The sequence below is a fragment of the Triticum aestivum genome, chromosome 7B (genome assembly GCF_018294505.1).
Source record: "Triticum aestivum cultivar Chinese Spring chromosome 7B, IWGSC CS RefSeq v2.1, whole genome shotgun sequence".
NCBI classification, from domain to species: domain Eukaryota; kingdom Viridiplantae; phylum Streptophyta; class Magnoliopsida; order Poales; family Poaceae; genus Triticum; species Triticum aestivum.
The window spans coordinates 493,191,788-493,198,949 of NC_057813.1; positions in this window are offsets into that span (position 1 = coordinate 493,191,788).

Sequence of the window (7,162 nt, forward strand, 5' to 3'; positions counted from 1 at the left end):
GGACGGAGAAGACACCGGCGAGGACGGGGAAGGCCGGAGGGAGCGCGGGACGGCCGGATCCGGTCCGGCCCGACCGGATCCGCGGCGACGGCGGTGGACGGCGGCGAGGGGAGCTCGGCGGCGCGCGGGCACGCCCGGCCGGAGGCAAGGCGCGGCTGGCTGGGCCTGCAGCGAAGGGCGGTCGGGCGCGGGGCGGCACGGGCACACGTCGGACGGCGGGGAGGCGCCTGCTGGGAGATGGCGGCGGGGGCGGAACGGCGGCGAGGCGTGCCGGCGAGGAGATGGCGGCGGGTTGGCAGGGCAGGTGCGGGTCAGCGGCGGCCGGGCGACGGCGAGCGTGGAGCGGGCCCGCGCGGGCCCCGGATGGGCTCCGCGGGCCGCGGCGGCGGGGAGGGCGCGGGTGCCACGTGGCGACGCGTGAGTGGCTGCGGGCGGCGGCCGGAGATTTTGTCTGGCGAGGCCGGACGTGTTCGGTGGCGGCGGGGGAAGTTTTAAGGTTAGGGTAGGATTTCATCCGCGAATTTGGACGGGGTGGGTCTATTTGTAGGTAGAGGGAGTTAGGAGAGTCCAAATGAGGTGCGGTTTTCGCCCACACGATCATGATCGAACGACCGAGAGCATGGATGGGAGTTTGCTGGGTTTTGGGCCACTTTGGAAGGAGTGTTGGGCTGCACACAAAAGAGGGCTTTGCGGTTACCCGGTTAACCGTTGGAGTATCAAACGACCTCCAAATGGCACGAAACTTGACAGGCGGTCTACCGGTGCTATACCAAGGACGCTTGGCAAGACTCGGTCCAATACGAGAAAGTTTAACACCCGCACACAACGAGAAACAAAAAGGGGGACACCGGAGGACATAGGAGTGCCGGATTGCAAAACGGATAACGGGGAAAATGCTCGGATGCATGAGACAAACACGTATGCAAAATGAAATGCACATGACGACATGATATGAAATGCAGATGATGACAAGGCAAAATGCAACACGCAAGCACATGACATGGCAATGACGGCGAATAACTGGCAGACACCTGGCGCATCGGATCCGGGGCGTTACAACACTCCTCCACTAACAAGAGATCTCGTCCCGAGATCTTAGGATCGAGACGGAAGGGAAAAAGGAATGAGGTGAAACAAGAACTCTAGAGAAGAAGTAAAGAATCGAAAGCACTCGAGAAGAAGAGAGGACCGACGAGAATGACGAGAATCGAAAGCTCACGGAATCAGATAGACTATGCAACCACTCCGGTTAGAACGAGATAAGAAACGAATAAGACCGAAAAAAATTAGGCAGCACTCCGGCTGAAGATGGAAGGAAAAGAACACGAACTAGAGAGGATGGAATGATACTTGATGAAGACATGACATAAAACCTCCAGAAGGAATTGAAAGAGTTGAATGAAAAGAACGGAGAAGAAAATGACAACTTGTGCCACAATTGAAATTGAAAGCATCTTTAGAAGAAAGGTTTAAATGGAGTTGTTGAGAAAATCAACAACGAAAAGAATAAGCTTGTTGTGGTCTTATAGGTAACATCTCAAGATCATGAGGTGATAACCGGGCACAAATGGAAATGATTGGATAGCTGAGAAGAACGAAGAAATGCAAAACTCCACTTCAAAAGAAACATGGAGAATTAATTGCACTTCGAGACGCGAGAAGAAAAGATACTTGAACTCCTCCAACAAAATTCTTGATGAACACTTGAAGAATGAATTAAATCATGAAGAACCACCATGAAGAACTCCGGTGACAAAAGGATGAAGAGATAGAATGAAGGATGAAAAAGATGTAAGATAAAATCTTACGATGAATTAGATGGAGGTTCCGACGAAATGGCCGAGGAAATTTGAACTCCGGGAAAGAAAAGATGAAAACACTTGAAACTAGAATTTATTCATCAAGAACAAACTCCGAAGGAAAAGGGATTACTTGACGATGATGAAACAATAATAAGATTTATTGTATGCTTATCCTTCATCAAATTAGATTGATGACAAGCAATGGATTTTGCATACTACTTATTCTTCTTGAAAAGGATTGAGAAGTGGCATATCATGAACTTAAGAAGGTCTTACTGAACCACCGATATGATAGGAAAGAACGAATGGATTAAAAAGATAATCAAGGAAAAAGAATCTTGAACGAACCACCGTAAGAATTCGGAAATGACTGACGAACGCGAATGAATCACCGGGAAGAAATAGAAGAACCAATATGTTAGAGGGGATTTAGATACAAGAGAACGGGAAGAACTCGATCTGATTAAAGAGCACTTGAATGAAGCACTGGGATAATTTGAGAACGGTAACTAGAATGATGGCCTTCGGTGAAAAGAAATGGAAAAACAACTCCTGAAATACTCCGGATAGGTGATAAAAAGGAATATCTGACAAATGGGATAATTTGAGAGGGTAACAAGAAGCTAGAATGATGAATCTTCAAGAGAATGAGCAAGATTTAGAGGAAAAACTCTTCTTCAATCTTCAAAGCTGAGAAAGACGACGAGAAACACCACCGAAATTGTTGAGAAGCTCCTGAAGAATGAAAAGCAAAGAGGTTGAGCCGACGATGAAATGATTTGAAAGAGATCTTGGAGAAGGCAAGTGAGTGATGGGATCCATTCTTACATCACACTTAAAAAGAATTGAAAATAACTCCGGGGGAATTAGAAGAGTCAGGTAAGATCCTGGGAAAAGACCTGTGGGTTAGGGCCCACTAAAAGAAAACACCATTGGAAAGGATTGTTGAAGAGGTAGATGATGCACCGGGATGATTGAAATATTTGAATGAGGTGACAACCTCGAATTAATTCGAACACAGACGAATCTCCTGAGATGTCTTCAACACTCCGGGATAATAGAATGACGAGAGGCAAACGAGCAAGGAGAACACTTGAGCCAAGGAAAAGAATATGATTAACCCGAAAAGCTTGAATTGAATCCACCGGAGAAGAAAAAGAGATGAAGAATGACGAACGAGACAAGAATTCACCGGTTGAAATAATTGACAAAAGACTGAAGAGGCTCCACACGAATGAAATTGATGCTTGAAACAGACTCAGACTCCGGTAAGACGAGGGTGGGAGGGCGGGAAAACAAAGGCAACTGGATGGGAGAACCAACGAATACCTTGAAGAGAAAACACCGGTTAAAATCATTGAGGAAAGAAGGCAAAGACTTCGCATGACTAGGATGGATACTCGATTAGGGACTCCGGCTCTGAGAAGAAAAGGGTGGGTGGGTGGGAAAAGAAAACAACTGAGGATTGAACTCAAAGATGAAGAGACTCGAGTCAACTTGACGAGAAATGCACCGGATGAAAAGAGCTGAGAACTAACGATCGGAAAACCAACTGCATGATCCTAAAGAAAATTTGAAAGGGAAGAGAAGTAATTTAAAACACCTACGTCAAGATTTCTCACCAGAGTGACGAAGGGGGCTGAGGAGTAAAAAGAATTCCTACTCTCCGATATAACTAGACTTAGAAAACAATTTTCTTCTAGAATCAACAACGGCCAAACTACACGATCAATCAAGGGGGGCTCCTAGGGTCGGTCGAGGCTCTGATACCAACTTGTCACGCCCAAGATGCGACCCTATCCAAAAGGAACTCGAAGGTCCCACCAAGGATAGAAGCGCATCTTGAAGACGCTTTTGCAAGGTGGATATCATTACATCAACATTACATAATAGGTAGGGATACATACAAGAGGCATACAATGCCACATGAATACAACATCATCATACATAAGAGCACCATCCGACTACGGATGAAACACAAACAGAAACTCGAACGACATCCACCTTGCTAGCCCAGGCTGCCGACTTGGAACCTATCCCCTGATCAAAGAAGAAGCAGAAGAAGAACTCAACGCAAGCAAGCATCGCTCTCACGTCATGATCATCGCAAAACCTGTACCTGCAACTGTTGTTGTAGTAATCTGTGAGTCACGAGGACTCAGCAATGCCATTACCATGGGTATCAAGACTAGCAAAGCTTAATGGGAAAGGAAGGGGTAAAGTGGTGAGGTTGCAACAGCGACTAAGCATGATATGGTGGCTAACATACGCAAATAAGAGCGAGACGAGAGCAAGCGAAACGGTCGTGAATCTAGCAATGATCAAGAGGTGATCCTGAACTCCTACTTACGTCAAACATAACCCAGAAACCGTGTTCACTTCCCGGACTCCGCCGAGAAGAGACCATCACGGCTACACACGCGGTTGATGCGTTTTAATTCGGATCAGGTGTCAAGTTATCTACAACCGGACATTAACAAATTCCCATCTGCCTATAACTGCAGGCACGGCTTTCGAAAGTTTAAACCCTACAGGGGTGTCCCAACTTAGCCCATGATAAGCTCTCGCGATCAACGAAGGATATTCCTTCTCCCAGGAAGACCCGATCAGAGTCAGAATCCTGGTTTACAAGACATTTCGACAATGGTAAAACAAGACCAGCAAAGCCGCCCGATGCGCCGACAATCCCGATAGGAGCTACACATATCTCGTTCTCAGGGCACACCGGATGAGCAAGACGATGGGTTGGCATAGACCCTGGTTGCCCAAGGGGCGCCGGACATCGCTCGGTTTGGATCAACACTTAGACAAGCATTGGCCCGGGGGGGGGGGGGCTATAATAAAGATGACCCTCGGGTTAATTACTCCCAAGGGAAATGTAGGTGGTGGTGAGGCAAATGGTAAAAACCAATGTTGGGCCTTGCTGGAGGAGTTTTATTCAAAGTGAACTGTCAAGGGGGTCCCATAAATCACCCGATCGCGTAAGGAACGCAAAATCCGGGAACATAACACCGGTATGACGGAAACTAGGGCGGCAAGAGTGGAACAAAACACCAGGCATAAGGCCGAGCCTTCCACCCTTTACCAAATATATAGATGCATTAATTAAATAAGAGATATTGTGATATCCCAACATAAACCTGTCTACAAAGGAGCAATCTTCAAACTTCACCTGCAACTAGCAACGCTATAAGAGGGGCTGAGCAAAGTGGTAACATAGCCAAGCAACATTTTGCTAGGAAGGGTGTCAAAGGTTAGAGATTCATGGCAATTTGGGAGGCTTGAGGAGCAAAAGATAGGTAACGCAGCATAGCGATAGAACGAAGCAACTAGCATAGCAATGATAGTAGTGAGATCCAGGGTAGCGGTCATCTTGCCTGAAATCCCGCAAGGAAGAAGAACGAGTCCATGAAGAAGATGAAGCCAGGAAGACGAACCAAACGTAGACGAACGAATCCTCACGATCGCAACGAAACGGGAACTATCGAGAAGAAGCACACAACATGGTAAACGCACCACTCATAGACAAGACATGATGCACAAAAAGCATGATGCATGACAAAACTACATGAAGCTACTCATGGAAAGAGATGATGCAAACAAGAGCAACACATCAAGGCAAGTTTAAATGAGGCCGGGAACAACATATAACAATTCCGGTAAGTCCTCATATGCATATTTAGAAATTGGTCCAGATCTGAACAAACCTTAGGTTCAAGTTGTTAAACAGCAAGTTAGATGCACCAAGATGATCTACAAGAGATTCTAGTCAAGTTACATATAAAGTTCATTTAGTTCGGAGCTACGGCTTAGAAGATATGAGCAAAACAAGTTAAACATGGCATTGATGCAAAATGCATACAAACATCAAGCAAACACCTCAAAACAAGGATGCAACATGATAATATGAAACTACATACAAAACTAAGCAAGTTTCATATAGAGCACACTCAAAACGGAGCAACGGTGCAACACATACACTCTATACAAGTTATAGCAACAATCTGTCCAAAACAGCAAGTAGGCATATTACAAGCACCAAAACAACAAGCTAAAGCATCTCAACATTATAAAAAAGACATGGGCATGAAGTACAGGTAAAGCATAACAAAACATGAACACTGAGCTATCTCCAGAAATCACTAGAACATGCTCAAACACACATGGCAAGATTGCAAATAATAACAGTTTTAGGCTTTAGCAGAAATAACATCAGGTTGCAATGTTTAGAGCTATCAAACAACATGTTACAGGAACTTAACAAGGAAAACAAAGGCATGGAATGAATCTACTAATTGCATAGAACAAAATTCCCTTACTGACCAAGAGCCAAAAAGGATCAGAAATATGATGGCACCCATGTAAACATGGCAAGTTATATGACAGATTCAAACATGGCAGGAACAACGTTAAGTAGGCATGTTGGTGAGCTTGAACCACTCACCACAGAGCAATACATGGCATGGCAAGGCAACCAACAGTAAGAAGACATGTTTGAGCAGCTAAGCATGGCAAGAACAAGTTCATAGGGAGCATGGATCACTAGGAAATTACATGGCAAAACTGAACTTCATGTTAACAAGATGACAACAACAATATTTAGCAAGTTTGGAGCAAGATATGAACAATCTACAGCAAGCTATAAATGCAACCAGGGGCATGGATGGATATCTCATAACCATATGTTCAAAACATCCTTACTGAAGTATCTCAAAATAAGCATGGATCTCTCTGTAGCATCAAATTTACATGGCATAAAAATAACAACAGAATAGGGACTGAAATCAGCAACATCACGAGGCCTAGTTTACATGCTTGTGCTAGTCACCACATTGATCACAAAAATACATGGTAAGCACCTCTGTAAAGAAGACATGGCATAGTTCAAAACACAAGTAGACATCAACCACATAGAATGCACACATCAAACATGGCAAAAATGACAAATGAGCATGTTATAATAGTTTCATCAGATGAACAGCAACATGCACTCTTGCAACGATGATTCAGGCTTCAAGATGGTCTCAAATGAACATGATGCAATGGAATGAAATGAAGTACTCGTCGAGGCGAACAATTTGACATATTACACGCACGAAACGGAGCAGTATGCACAGAGTTATGATGCGTTGAACATGGCATGATAATGTCAAAATATCTCGGGACTTAAGGGATTTCGGGGTCAACCTGAGGATTCCAGATCCAGATCCGGGGCACGGTCTTCGAGGTTAGCCGGAGTTCTCGCCGGGGTTGAGGAGGGAGATGGGGCCGGCGAGGGAGAGGACGGAGAAGACGCCGGCGAGGACGGGGAAGGCCGGAGGGAGCGCGGGACGGCCGGATCCGGTCCGGCCCGACCGGAT